A 15,831-nucleotide genomic window follows, 5' to 3' on the forward strand; every position below is an offset into this window, starting at 1 on the left:
ATAAGACTTTATGAAAATTGTCTAAGATTGAAGATAAAAGAATGTCATAGAACAGCTGATTCTCAGCATGGTTTTTTTCATCCCCTAAAATGAAAATTCAGCCCAAGATGCCCTCACTCCCAATGAGAGGTGAAATAACCCAGAGAGGGGTGGGCCCAGTGAGTGCATCTGCTAAGCTGTTATTTCCCAGTCCCGCACTTCCTTACTACAAACTTGTAGATCCCAGATAAATCACTCTGACATGGTTCCCCAGAGACACTTCAACATCTTTCCTCCAGCCTCATCAATGCAAAGGACAGTTTCCTGAGAATCAAAATCTAACTTGACACCAGACAGGAGCTCCCTGGGTTGAAAGTTACTAGCCTGAAATTTGTTTTGTGATTATTATTATTATTATTGCTGTTGTTGTTATTGTTTTTCCCTTGAACTTCTTGATTTAGAGCGGGTGGCCACTGCTCTAGGGGCAATGCTTGGGCCTGGAACGAATGAGGCTTTGTTGTAGACAAGCTATGCTGCAAGTCTGGTGATAAAAGTGGGTTTGCATTAGGCAGGGTGAAGAAGAGCATGACCAATCCTCAAGCAAAAGTTTATTGGCTAGTATGTTTTATTGTGCCATAACATCCCTCCTTTCCGCTTTAGATGGCAGTGAATGGTGACAAAACCTAACAGCGGGTAAGAAAGAGCAATAGGCATGGATATCACAGTCAAACTCTAGCCCAAACTGTGACACTTTCCCCCTTCCTTGACCCACATCTTGCATCCCAGGAAAAAACTAAGAACACATAGTGTGAGACAATCACACCCAGAGAAGCTACTGAGCTCCTCTTAACTGAGCAAAACTCTTGTTTTACCATTTCAAAAGGTTGCTGGTTGGAGGGATGAGAGGATTTATAGAGTAACACAAATGGTATGGAAAAAATGTCTAAACATGCGAGCCTTCTTCTTGCTCTTCCATGGCTGTATCTGCCTCTGCCAAGGTAGAACTTACATTTTAAATGCTTCCAGCTTCTTCATTCTCCTAAGATCTTTGAAAGTCAATATGCTGTCTTATATGCGTAGAAAGGACTTGTCAATATTCTCCTAAGCTTCTGTTCTCTCTTACCTGATATGCTTACAGCCTTCCCTTTAAAGGGCTTAGAAACAGAATAGAACACTCATCACTGTTTATGAAGGGCTCCACAATTTATAGAATATTCTTATACATGTTGTCTTAACTAAGCACTCTAGAAAAATAAATGTTAATGCCCGTTAAGCTCATCTTTTAGTTGGTAAATAATTTGGTTAGTTAGCAAAGTGCAATCCTTTTAAATGACTTGTATTTCCCAAACTTTTTTTTTGGTTTTGGTTGACTTGAGATCAAAGTCAAATGAGCAAATCTGTTTTGTCAGATGGAAAGCTGACTGCTAATGGTTAGAGGCTCCACGATCAGCACACTGCATTCTCCTATTGCATACAAGAATCTGCTGTCTTCCAGGCATTAGCTTTGGGCTAAGAGGCTTTCATTTATTTATTTAATGCTGCAATGGCTTAAGCCAGTCTGTAAAAACTGTCCTTGAACCCTGGGATTTTAGGGTTAGGAGGAATTTCTAGACTAGTTCTAAATCAGTGCATTCTATATTCCCATTGAAAGGTCAAAGTAATCAGTACACTTTAGGAACCTGCTTGTCCCTTGTTGTTGTCCCAGTCATATCAAACAGGGTCTGAAAGTCTGGAGTACATCTAAATCCAGCATACAATATGGCTAGAAGTCCAGTTCTTGGTCCCTGGATTCAACCTGAGCAGACTCACAGGAAGGAAATATCTGTTTACAGAGTAGGAAAAATGCTTATTTGTTTTGTCCTGCCAAGCCAGTTTTAAGTATGGATATTGTAGAGGAAATACGGTAACCCTTGACATAACATGGCACTTTCCTGAGGAGCCCCTAGGATACTGTATTTAAGGCACTTGTCAGCAAATGGAGGATAAAACGCGTGCATGTACGCTGTTGGCAGAGAAGATGTGAGATGAAAAGAAAAGAGACAAGTCTTCAATCAGAATGCTTGCCATTCTTTCCCTTGACTATCTCCCAGGACTGTTCACCAACTGGGATCTTTTACTTACATAAGAGAATAAAGCATTCTTTATTTCTGTTTCTGTTTCCAGTCTGCTTCATAAACTAACATTGTAAACTGGCTTTTCTCCTTCTCTCCCCTCCTCATTGATTGCCAAATGATCCCATGCATGAGGAAGATATTGAAGTACAGAAATGTAGAAGTATATGCATTTTATCCAGAGTTTAAATAATTGATGAGAATACTATAAAAAGAACATTTGTCTGACTTTTGTAAAAAAAAAATGCAGTTTTTGTTGGTAAAAGAATTTATTTCTCACCAGCCTGCCTATTTTGAACCTGAAAACAAAAGTTTCTTCTTCCTAAAGAGAGCATCCAAGATCCAATACTACTTTTATCCATAACACTTTCATTTAAAGGATTTGCTCTATAATCAAGCACAGGGAAAGAGAATTTATTGAAATTTGTTTTTTCTGTTTCTTCCATTGGATCTTTAAATATTTTTTTTTGAATGGAACTGGAGATATACAAGATTTAAGGCACTTCCTTTGCATTTTGCAGAACCTGGTTCAATATCCTGCACCACATATAAATACCTGAGCAGTGATATAAGTGATAGCTGGGCACAGATCTAGGAGTGACCCCCGCCCCCCAAAAATCAAATTTTGCATATCAGAGTGAAAGTACTCAATGGGCTGAGTGCATACTTTGCATGCAGGACCAGATTAAGTTCCCAGCACTGCATGGACCTCCCCTACTCTTCACCCACATGGCATAAAGTTGGAAATAGCACCCTAAGTACTACCAGATATGGCCCTAAAAACAACAAGAAAGTCTTTGGATGTCAATGTTTTGAAAATAGTTTAGCACACAAACCTTGTACTCCAGACAATAGCAGAGCTAGGCACAATTAGGTTATTGCTGATAAAACAGTGCCCAAGTCAGCTGCATAGATATGACCAGAAAGCCTCTGGCCCATGAGCTCTTCTGTTCCCACCTGACTTGAAATTTCTACTTGAATGTAAATGTCACTGGACACAGGAGCACATCAATGTAAATGTGCCATCAAAAATTTCACCAAAAATACCTGCTCAATAAATTGGCTTATTGGTTTTGTTTCTTGATGGATATAGTTCTGAAATATTCTACAACCCCAACAGTCTAAGGTAATTAAATGGCTGGATAAGAGGAAAAAAATGCCACCATATTTTTGCAGAGCTTTTCAGAGAATCCTAGAAATGGGAGCAGTTGACCATGATCCATTTCCTGGATTTTCCATTCCTACCAATGATGACTATGCCTGGCCATATTTTCCAAACCACCAATTAAAACAGAATGTCTAAAAAGTTCTGGTTCCCGTCAGTGTAATGGGGGCCAAATACCTTTCTCTAGAACTGTCCTGGGAAAAAAAAGACACAAAGCTGTTGTAATTTGAGGCTGAGCAATAGTACATTGTAAGGAATTTTTCTTGCATGCAGCCAACCCGGATTCAGTTTCTAGCATCCCATATCCCATCCAGACCACCAGCAGGAATGATTCCTGAGTACAAAGCCAGGTGTAACCCCTAAGCATTGCCAGGTGTGACCCAAAAACAAACAAAAAAAATTCGTCATTGCAATTTATGGTAAAGTTTAAGACACAAATTATGTGATACAGACTCCAAACTTGAGTTCCTTGGATGAAAATCAGCACTAAAATGTTCTCTTTGATGTTATTGTAATAAAACTTTCCTATTATCACCTTGATGCCTATGGGGCATAAAGAGGATGCAGAGACTCTTTGCAACCTATAGAGGATTTATAGATACACTGGATCCTCAGCAGGGTGATTTTAAATCTTCCAAGGCTAATTAAATAATTTGCATTTGGACATGGAGCCAAGTTGGACTCTACATCATATTCCAAAGTATATGGCCCTGTTCACTCCTAGAGCTCTCTGCCATCTCTTTCCAAATAATGCACACTTTCATGAGAAAGAAATCACTACCAAGTGCATTTCAGGGCAAGCAAGAACAGAAATCATAATATTCATTTTTCATTTGGAGTGATGCCCTATTAAGAAAATGAGTAAACTGTTACAGAAATGCCTTCTCTTGCTCATATTTCTATGGCAATATTTGCAACTCACCAAATCCCTGCTCTAACCAGTGACACACTTACAAGGACATCAGTGCCAGATTCTTTGAGGAGCATTTAAGCTTGCAAGACAAAGGTTGCCTGTCCTAAATGAGGGGTTACAAAACATGAGAGGTATTCTTGCTCACTTCCTGCTGACACGTCCCTTTCTGTCTGGTTTTAGCTTTACTCCCGGGTACTACAGGACAGGGAAACCTCAAACAATAGAACCTATTTTCTGCTTTGCTCCCACTTTATTGGGATGGGGGCAATGGGATCAATAGGAATGACCATCATTATCTGTTTTCCTGGTGCAATGCGGCAGCCTTGAATCAACTATTTGTGATACTAACGAGGTTCTGCACAGCTCCAGTCTCAGAGGCACGCAGAGAACGTCTGAAATGGAATTTCATGCCAAAGCTTTCCAAGCTGGGCTTTTTAACTCTTGTCTGCCTGACCAACACTTACCCAGAAGAAACGGCAGCAGCCCACGGTGGACAACAGAGGGCAGTGTTCACTGTGTCTTTCACCCCAACTCTCTGATTTAAGGAACTGCAAAGGAGAGAAAACTATGACCAACATTTCATAACACAGGAAGTGGGAAGTAGTTTAGATACTGGCCCTGCCCGTCACCACAAAATAAGCAGTGCATTTGAGAGTCACTTTTTCACCCCTTCTCTGAAAGCCTTCCCCTTGGAGAGGTTTTGAGTTTGTTTTTCAGTCAGACAATCCTGGAAAAAGAGACCTTTTCCATGCTGTCAGGAATCCTGAAGCTCCTTGACATTAAATCTTTTATGTGGCAGACAAACATGGATCCTTGATTCTGGCACCCTCTTTGTCCCTATATTAGCATCAGCAGGTAGAGAAGGGGAGTCTACTTGGCCTCTTGACCTCTGGGAGGAAAATGTCTTATCATTAGAAATGGATTTTTGTATATCATATGCACTAATTATATATATATATATATATATATATATATATATATATATATATATATATATATAAAGAGAGAGAGAGATCCTAAAAAAATAAAATAAAATGTGTCCTCCACCTTGGATGTCACCATATTGACTTGGATTTATTCTTTAAAAATAATGCCCAATTTTCTCAAGACCATGGCGGTTTTTTTTTTTTTTTGCTTTTTTTGTTTTTGTTTGTTTGTTTTGTTTGTTCTGTTTTTTTCTTTATTTCTTTTTTTTTTTTTTTTTGTACTGACGGAATGTTTCATTTTCTTTTTTCTCCTTCACCCTTCAAATCGATGATAAGAGCCTCTAGAAGGACTCTGCCCACTTTCGGAGTATTAGACTTTTACACCAGTTTACTACTTTTCTCTTCTTCAAACCAAACCACGCAAATTTAACTAACTAGGCCTGCCTCCCAGTTAGAGGGGGAAATTAGGGAGGCACCTAGACCAATCAGATGCAAGACTACTATGTAGTAGGATAGGTACATAGGGGACCACACAATCTAGCAGCCCTATGGGTGAGGGAAGAGGATACGGGAGATAGGACAAAAACGGAGGTGTAGGGAGGAAAATTTGGTGATGGGAACCCCCCCAGATGTTATGTAAATATTTAACTAAAATATTATTGTCAACAACATGTAAACCACTATGATCAAAATAAAAATTATATTTTAAAAAAATGCCCAAATATTAGTTGGCTATATATCTGGGGGTTTATGTCTGGGAATTCTGTTCTAATCCACTGGTCTGAGGTCCTGTCTCTGTTCCAGTACCATGCTGTTTTTATTACTATGGCTTTATAGTTTTTATTACTATGGCTTTATAGTATAGTTTCAAGTTAGGTAAGGAGATACCTCCCAACTTCTCATTTTTCAGAATGTGTTTAGCTATCCTGGGTCTTTTATGGTTCCAAATGAATTTTATAATTGATTGTTCTATTTCTTTAAAGAATTGTGTCTGGATTTGGATAGGGATTGCATTAAATCTATATAGCAGTTTGGGTAAAATAGTCATTTTGACTATGTTAATTCTACCTATCCATGAGGATGGGATGTTCTTCCATTTCTTTAGATCGTCTTCAATTTCTTTCTGAAGTGTTTTGAAGTTTCCCTGGTATAGATCTTTCACTTCTCTTGTAAGGTTGATTCCTAGGTATTTGATATTTTTTGATACTATCTTAAATGGAATTGTATTTTTAATCTCTCTCTCCTCAACTTCATTGTTTGTATATAAAAACGCTACTGTCTTTTGTGTATTGACTTTGTATCCAGCCACTTTACTGTATTGGTTGATTGTTTCTAGGAGTTTTTCTGTGGATTCTTTAGGGTTTTTGATGTATATCATCATATCATCAGCAAATAGAGCTAGCTTGTGTTCCTCTTTCCCTACTTGAATTCCTTTGATTCCCTTCTCTTGTCGGATTGCTATTGCTAGGACTTCTAAGGTTATATTGAATAAGAGTGGAGAGAGTGGACAGCCTTGCCTAGTTCCTGACCTTAGTGGGAATGCTTCTAGCTTCTCGCCATTAAGTATAATGTTGGCTGTAGGCTTTTCATAAATAGCTGTAACTATCTTAAGGAAGGTGCCTTCTAACCCTATTTTGCTGAGTGTCTTTAACATGAACGGATGTTGGATTTTGTCAAACGCCTTCTCTGCATCGATTGATATGATCATGTGGTTTTTGTCCTTCATGTTGTTGATGTGGTGTATAATGTTTATTGATTTGCGTATGTTGAACCAACCTTGCATTCCTGGTATGAATCCCACTTGATCGTGATGTATGATCTTTTTGATGAGGTGTTGGATTCGGTTTGCTAAGATTTTGTTAAGTATCTTTGCATCAATGTTCATTAGTGAGATTGGTCTGTAGTTTTCTTTTTTGGTGGTGTCTTTGCCTTCTTTAGGAATGAGTGTGATATTAGCCTCATAAAAGGAGTTGGGGAGGATTCCTGTTTTTTCTATGGTTTTGAAAAGCCTATGGAACAGTGGTAATAAGTCTTCTTGAAATGTTTGATAGAATTCACCTGTAAATCCATCTGGGCCTGGGCATTTGTTCTTAGGGAGTCTTTTAATTACGTCTTCAATTTCCTCTGAAGTGATTGGACTGTTTAGAGTTTCTAGGTCTTCCTTTTCCAGTCTTGGAAGAGGGTGTTTGTCCAAGAATCTGTCGATTTCTGGTGGGTTCTCTAGCCTAGTTGAATATAGTTGTTCATAATATGATCTCATGATATGTTGTATTTCTTGGGGTTCTGTTGTAATCTCTCCCCTTTCATTCGTGATCCTAGTGATTTGGGTGTTTTCCCTCTTTTTTTTGGTAAGTTTTGCCAATGGTTTGTCTATCTTATTTATTTTTTCGAAAAACCAACTCCTGGTCTCATTGATTTTTTGTATTGTTTTCTTAGTCTCTATGTTGTTTATTTCTGCTCTGGTTTTTATGATTTCTTGCCTTCTGGTTGTGGTTGGATTTCTCTGTTGCTGTTGTTCCAATTCTTTGAGGTGATCTTTTAAACTGTTGGTTTTGTTATTTTCCTGTTTCTTAACATAGGCCTGTAATGCTATGAGTTTCCCCCTAAGTACTGCTTTTGCTGTATCCCATAAATTCTGACATGTTGTCTCTTCATTGTCATTCGTCTCAAGGAATCTTTTTATTTCCTCCTTGAGTTGTTCTTTGATCCAGCTGTTGTTAAGCAGTATGTTATTCAATCTCCAGGTATTAGTTTTCCTCCATTGCTTCTTCTTGACATCAATTATAAGCTCTGTTGCATAGTGATCTGAAAGGGTACTTCTAATGATCCTTACCTTTGTGGTCTTATATAGGTTGGCTTTGTATCCTAAGACATGATCTATTCTGGAGAAGGTTCCATGTGGGTTTGAGAAGAATGTGTATTCTACTTTCTGGGGATGGAGGGCTCTATATAAGTCTATTAGCCCTAATTCTTCTAATTTTTCATTTAGAGCTCTTATTTCTTTACTATTTTTCTGTTTGGAGAATCTGTCCAGTGGTGATAGTGGAGTATTGAGGTCCCCTACTATTATCACAATTCCCTTCATGTGTTTCTCCAGGTTTGTCAGTAGTTGCCTCACATATTTTGGTGATTTTACATTAGGTGCATAGATATTGACCAGGGTTAGCACTTCTTGATCTAATGTTCCCCTGATCAGTAAGTAGTGCCCCTCTTTGTCTCTGATCACTTTCTTGAGGTTGAATACAATTTGGTCTGATATAAGAATGACTGTCCCTGCTCTTTTTTGTTTTCCATTGGCCTGAATAATTACTTTCCATCCTTTAATTCTAAGCCTGTGCTTATCCTGTAACTGTAGGTGTGTTTCTTGCAGACAGCAGAAGTCCGGTTTATTTTTCCTAACCCAGTTCTCTACTATGTGTCTTTTAATTGGAGAGTTTAGTCCATTAACTAAATTAACTAATTAACTATTAACCATTAGTTAATTAACCATTAACTAATTAGTCTCATCCACTGCTGGTGGGAATGCCCCCTAGTCCAACATCTATGGAGAAAAGTCTGGAGAGTGCTCAAAGAACTCAGAATTGAGCTGCCATTTGACCCAGCAATTGCTCTCCTAGGCATATACCCCCAAGATGGAAGGACATTCATTCCAAAATACGTATGCACCCCACTATTTATTGCAGCACTCAGTATAATAGCCAAATCTTGGAACCAACCTCGATGTCCAACAACAGATGAATGGATCATTAAGATGTGGTACATATATACAATGGAATATTACATGGCAGTTAGAAATGATACAATCACAGACTTTGCAGCAACGTGGATGGACCTAGATCATGTTATGTTAAACGAAGTAAGTCAGAAGACAAAAGAAAAACACAGAATGGTAGCACTATTCTGAAACACCTAGAACACATAAAAAACAAAAAAATGACATTGAAGAAGCATAACTGCTTGAACCACAAAGAAAGACTTCATAAACTCCATTCCCTGATCTGCACAGCCACCAAGATCTTTAGAAACAGGTCTGATTTTACCATCCAAGATAAAGTAGAAGTCTTCCACATACCACGAAAGCAGCAAGAGGAGAATAAATGATCTATTTTTTTGACGTCTTTATTTTGGTGTGGAGATTACGGTTGATGTCTCCAATATTATTTTATTTTATTTTGTTTTGTTTTTCTCTTTCTTTTTTGCACTTGAGTATGATTTGATTTCAGAACCGAGATTATTGTGTGGTGCCTGTCTTTATTGCTGTGGTGCTTATCGGTTATTTAATTCGATATTTTTTTTGTATTGTGGTATTTTAATTACTTTTTTCACATCCTCTCTCAAACTGAGGTTGGAAGCCTCTAGACAGGACTCTGCCTATTTTCAGCATATTTGATTTTTGATTGAGAAGAGGACATATTAGGTGATGGGTATTCCCCTGATTCAATGTGAATATGTACCCAAAATACTACAGTGAAAGATATGTAAGCCATTATGAAAAAAAAATTGTGTTTTTAATCAGAAATTTTCTTTGACTTACATGTATTATTATTATATCAATTATATTATATGTTATGTTATGTCACTATATTATGTTATATTAGTTTACCTCATTATGTTAATCAATTTTGTCCTTTAAATGAATTCTTACTTTAAAAAAACAAACAAACAAACAAAAAACAACTTTAGTTTGCTCTGAAGAAAAAAAAATAAAATAAATAAAAGATAAGATAAGCCCTCCCAAATCTTACCACAGGCTGTGTTCTTTACACTGGCTGTATAGAAAGAGGAGGTACAGTAAAGGCACCCCATATACACCTCAACACAGGCCCCTTGCCGGGTATGTATTGTGAATTGGGGGACAAAAAAAAAAATGCCCAATTAAATGTTGCACCCCCAAGTACTTGAAGGTTAGATATTTTGCCAATATAAAACTACCTGTTCTTGGGGCCGGAGAGATAGCATGGAGGTAAGGCGTTTGCCTCTCATGCAGAAGGTCAGTGGTTCTAATCCCGGTGTCCCATATGGTCCCCTGAGCCTGCCAGGAGCGATTTCTGAGCGTAGAGCCACCCTGAGCACTGCCGGGTGTGACCCAAAAACAAAAACAAAAACAAAAACAAACAAAAAAAAAACTACCTGTTCTTATATATTAATGTGTTTATACACACAAATACATATAAATATACACACAAATGTGCCTACTGTCTTTGGTGGATAAAGGCGTGTTCTTTTGTTCTAGATTATTCCCTTTTTTCACACATATTTTTTCACATATTTTTAACCTTTGTTGTGTGCAAAACTCTATGCTAGATGCACAAAACTAAAGAAAACATATTTGAGCCCTTAAGAAATAAAGCAAGAATCAAGTAAGAAGACTTGGATATATTCATACAAGACAAACTTGGGCCCAATTCCAAAAAAAATAAAAAATACAAATCACAAAAGAAGAGTTCAGATATAGATTGAGTGGAGAGTAGAGGAAAAGGTCTCCATTGGATTGGGCCCTAAGGAATAAATAGGTTTCCAAAGACAAACAGAAAAACAGGGAGAGAAGAGAATCCCAAAGCTTGAGCAAAGGCTTGAATATGGAAGAGAGAGACCAGCTACTCAGCAGCCAACATCTCATTACTTACAAAGAAAAGGGTTGGAAATGCTGCTTAAGACTTCATTAGGACAAATTTTACCATCAGGCCAGTGGGCTCAATTCCAAAAAGCTACAAAATCACTAGAGGTGTTTGAAGCAAACAGGATTGGAGCTAATTTTAGAAAAACTAGTCTGATACAGAGAAAGTAGAGTGGTTTAAAGAGTTAAGCAGAATTTGAGGGTATTAATTAAGGCTCTCTTATTGCAAAAAAAAAAATATGATGATAAAGTGTGACCATCAGAACACAGAAGAATAGATGTAAGAGGTATGGAGACTCGAAGTGGTTTGGTGACAAAGTGAATGTTAAGCAGTGAAGGTATGATAGCAGGGAGGCAGACAGTGAGTTTGGAGTGTCATTAACAGAAGAATAAAGGAAGTTTCTATGGGAGAAGGCAATCTGAAATTTGGCGCAGATGTTGGAAACTTCTGGAAAATCAGAACTGATGCTCAGAGAAAGGTCAGAGAAGGGTATATTCAAAATTAAAATAGGCCTAATGTCCCTGAAGATTGAAGTGGCGAAAGAGTCCACCACCTTGGTTTGCGGTCCTCTCCTTAAGGTGTTGTTGATTTGGGAATATTATGATTTTGGTTGTTCTCATTTGGTTTCCACTTCTCTTGATTTTGTACGAACTGATAATGAAAGCTCAATTGATAGATGCAAGGATTGGTGTGAAATGTAAATTTTTCCTGGAAAGAAGGAAAGGAATTTTTATTTGCCTTACAAAGGGATTATTCTAAAATATCACTAAATTCCACCATAAGACATTGAAAACATTGCAAAAATATAATCTCATTTACATATAATTAGTACAACCTTTTGTCCTTTCAAGACAAGGCAATTAGATAATGTTTCAGATACCCTTGATACTTCACTCTTGGGGCAAAAAGAAAAAAATATATAAAAATAATGTCACTGGAAAAGAAGATGGACAAATAAAAAAAAAGAAGATGATCAAATAAAACAATCTGCAATAAAATTGATTTGGTTCTGTCCCCTTAGTATGTAAGCACAAAAACAATAAAATAATAGGATGTTCTGGCCAAATTACACAGTAATTTATGAAAAATCTCTTTGCATAATTCCTGGCACAAAGTAGTTGCTTAATAAAGTGTTCATGGGGGTTGGGAATGTGGGTAACATGTGCAAGACCCTAATTTCAGTTCTTGATCTTACATGACCCCTGTTCCCTGTCCCCAGAACTGCAAAGTAGAACATTTGTGACCTTGAACAATATTGGGAACCACCCCCCTAAAGTTTAGACTTCCCTGCAATAGTCCAGACAGAAACTTTTCTAGTTGCAAAATAAAAATCATCCTTTTATCACTTTCCTTTTGCTCAATAGGGCATGAAATCTTAATATCATTCCAGGATCTAGGCCTTTTTCAGAGTTTTCTCTCTCCTTTATTCATAACATTATTGAGTAGTCAGAAGTACAGAACTTGCCCTTAGCACAAAACAACTGTTTTCAGACCTGAACCACATTTCTCTAAGAGGCACAGAGCTGCAATGTTTGGCCATTTCCAGTTCTTCCCTAAACTCTTCAGAAATGGGCTAGGACCTCCACAAGAATGATATAAACTCTTCTGGCCACACATGCCCTCAGAGAGTGGGTAGCCCATCATCTATCATAATAGTCAACTAACTGTTGTGGATCATTGGAAATTCACAGGAAAATCAAAGGCCACATCAGTGCAGGTTGCAAAATCTGTTTAGTTCCTTGACATATATATGCAAATATAGATACATATGTGTGTATCTACACATGCAGTTCTTCCTCTTCCTCTTTTTCCCTCACTCCTCCCTTTCTTCTTTTCCTCCCTCTCTACCCCATTCATTCCTGCCTTCCTGCCTTTCTTTCTTTCCTTTTTCCTTCTTTTTCATCTTTCTTTTTTCATCCTCCTTCCCCACTGGACTACTCATGTATATCTCATGATTCTCCATGCCTTCTTTCTCCACCCCTTACCCCCACTCTACCCAGGGTAAAGGTTAAGCTTTGCAGAAAAGTTGTGTATTGAGATCACCCTAGGTCAGCAGCTTTCTCCCTTCTGATCCTTCAGGGGGCCTCACTCATCTTCAACTGAATTTTCAGATAAACCAATTATTTTTTGTGATTTATTTAGCAAGTACTAATTGAGTCAGTGTCTCATTAGACACTAAGTGAAAAGACACAGGTCTACCTCACTGGGTGATAGTCGAGTCATTTTTTACTGGACGGCACTGAGTTACTCAAGGAAATTATGCAATATTCTCCTCTTAAAGAATAAGAATATTTCTTTAAAAAAAATAAGAATGTTTCTTAATCAACTGCCTGTCTGGTTAGCTTATCCAAGGAGTTCTCACTTACAAAGACCTAGAAAAGAAATATTTAGCAAATATTTAGCAAAGCAGCAGAGATCCCAGCTTATAGGCAAATCAATAGACTTTATATTCCAACTCTGCCATTACTGAGGCAATCTTTCTATTGAGCTTTCTGAATCGAGCTTCCCTCCAAATTCCTCATGTGAGGATGAGGGAAATAGCAGAGGAAGGGCATTTGCCTTGCATGCAGCTGACCTGGGTTCGATCCAGGGCATCCCATATGGTCCTCAGAGACTGTCAGGTGTGATTTCTGAAAGCAGAGCCAGGAGTAATCTCTGAGCACTCCATGGTCCAAAAACCAAAACTAACATAAAATAAGATAAAAAAAAAATAAATTCCCCTGTGGTGGTGAAAAAAAAAATGGGAGGTGGACAGGCAAAATGCTCACCATTAGCCTGATACATAGTAGATGTTCAACAATAAACTATTATCATAACAGGGTAAAATATATTTTCTTCTTTGATTGGGAAAGGGCACCAAGTCTTCTAAAAGGAACCATAATCTGCTACAGAAGGATTCCAGAAAAGTCTGAGTAAAGCTGGTGACTGCACAGTCAGGACCAGCTATCTAGCCTGATATACTAAGTCATGAAATGGCAAAAGTTATGTTTGCTAAAGTTTCTATTTTGTCTTTTCTCTTCCATCTTTACCCCCTGCTCTCTATTCTTAACATGGTCTCTAATGAATAAGTCAAATTGTGTCACTTTCTGTCCTTAATCTTCCAATGGGTATTTTCTTTCATGGAATAAGTCATTGCTTTTTAAAAGTCAAGCTGGATATGGCCCCTGAGTGCATTTCTTCTTCCAGGCAGACTCATAGTCTTGCATCAGTGCAGAAAGCTTAGTAAGCTCAGGGACCCTTGTGCAGTGAAAGCCTAAACAACCATACCCTATAATGCTAATTACAACTTCCCACATCATCCCTCACTTCCTCAATGATCATTCCCTTGCCCTTCAATCTAACTGCACAGGAAGTTCTATGAACACTCCAAGTATGCTTCCGCCTAAAAAATGCCCCACACTTGCTGTTCCCTCTGTCTGCAAGTATCCTTCCTTCAAAATTCTCACTTCATTCCAGCTTCACATTTGAGTGAATTCTGCACTATCCTCTGTGTTAGGGGCCAGAGCAGTGGTGCAGTGGTAAGGCATTTGCCTTGCACGTGCCTGATCTAGGATGAATTCCCCAGGGTTCCATATGGTCCCCCAAGCCAGGAGCGATTTCTGAGCACATAGCCAGAAGTAACCCCTGAGTGTCACCAGATGTGGCCTAAAATCCAAAATAAATAAATAAGTAAATAAATAAATAAATAAATTGCAATATCTCTCCTCTGGCTTTCCATGGTTCCCCTTCTATTTACTGCTGCTTCTTTAGAAGTTGATATGTAACAGAAGCTTAGTGAATTTCAGACCAATGGTGATCTTGAAGATAAATTCAACAGCTAAAAAATTTTGTTTCCTACCTTGGTTCCCAGCAAAACTAGCAACACCAACTATTTTCTTAACACGCTGATTCTAGTGCTGCAATTTGTCTTAAATAAGTCACCTCGAAGTGTGAACCACGAGTAGTATGATACCAAATATAGTTATGTGACTGCTATTCAGGAGAGAAAAAAATCTTTGTTACTCCTCAAAGCTCAGGATTCAGGAGGGATCAGGTCCAGAACAGATATATATCTAGCTTAAAGTTCTCCAGAAAGTATTACACAGAAGTGATGCTCAGTGGGCATTGAAATACTTCAAGACCAAGTTCTCTGGTTACTGAACTTCTAGCCCTATAACAATCAAAATGGCCTCCTCTTTAGTGGAGTTTGAGAGAACCTGGTTTCAAGCCCCCACGTTGCTTCCTATTCATTTCCTACTGAGTCACTTAAATGCCTCTGTGTACCTCCTATGTATCATTAGCACAGAGATCATAACAAACCCTGATAGTACGTTAGAGCTATGAGAAGAAGCTAATGAAGCCATGGGTAGATATTCCCACAAAAGCCAATTTCCCGTTTCTCTACAACAATACAATTAGAGAATGACATGCATCTACCTTCTCTAGAGATAAAAGTGCACTGCTTAAAGCCATTGTTATATGGTGTCTCTATAACCTTGTAAAAAAAAAATGTATCGTTCACACATTTATTACAAGAGCACTTATTTAATGTCTGTTGTGTGCCAGGCAGACAGATACAAAATGGGCCTTTTTCCTGATAAAAGCAAAGGGGAGAGAGAAATACACAAGTCATAAACAACTGGTTAGATGTATATTCTTAGTACATAAGTTATTAAAACATGGGGGCCGGGCGGTGGCGCTGGAGGTAAGGTGCCTGCGCTAGCCTAGGACGGACCACGGTTCGATCCCCCGGCGTCCCATATGGTCCCCCAAGAAGCCAGGAGCAACTTCTGAGCGCATAGCCAGGAGTAACCCCTGAGCATCACAGGGTGTGGCCCAAAAACCAAAAAAAAAAAAAAAAAAGAAAAAAAAAAGTTATTAAAACATAAGTAGTAGGAGCTCTACTGAGGGGGAAGACAGGATATGATGGGAATTCAGGGTTTAGAGCTTACTTTGCAAGCTCTACAACTCTAATTTGCTAACCACGTTCTATGTATTGAGTACTGTTCTACATAATAGGGATACAATAGCAGACAAGACAAGGTGTCTACATTCACTAAACTTACATGCCTTATAAAATAGCAAGCAAATAATTTTATTCACAATAAACCATTTTAAGATAGATTAGTGTCTTTATTTA

General features: G+C 38.2%; 1 non-coding gene across 1 annotated transcript; it reads left to right on the forward strand.

Annotated features, from left to right (window-relative positions):
* Positions 1-9,822: 9,822 nt before the first annotated feature.
* LOC126032716 (small nucleolar RNA SNORA51) lies at positions 9,823-9,955 on the forward strand. Its single transcript, XR_007503937.1, has one exon. It is a non-coding gene; the product is annotated as a small nucleolar RNA SNORA51 (small nucleolar RNA).
* The last annotated feature ends 5,876 nt before the right edge of the window (positions 9,956-15,831 follow it).

The sequence above is a fragment of the Suncus etruscus genome, chromosome 16 (assembly GCF_024139225.1).
Source record: "Suncus etruscus isolate mSunEtr1 chromosome 16, mSunEtr1.pri.cur, whole genome shotgun sequence".
NCBI classification, from domain to species: Eukaryota; Metazoa; Chordata; class Mammalia; order Eulipotyphla; family Soricidae; genus Suncus; species Suncus etruscus.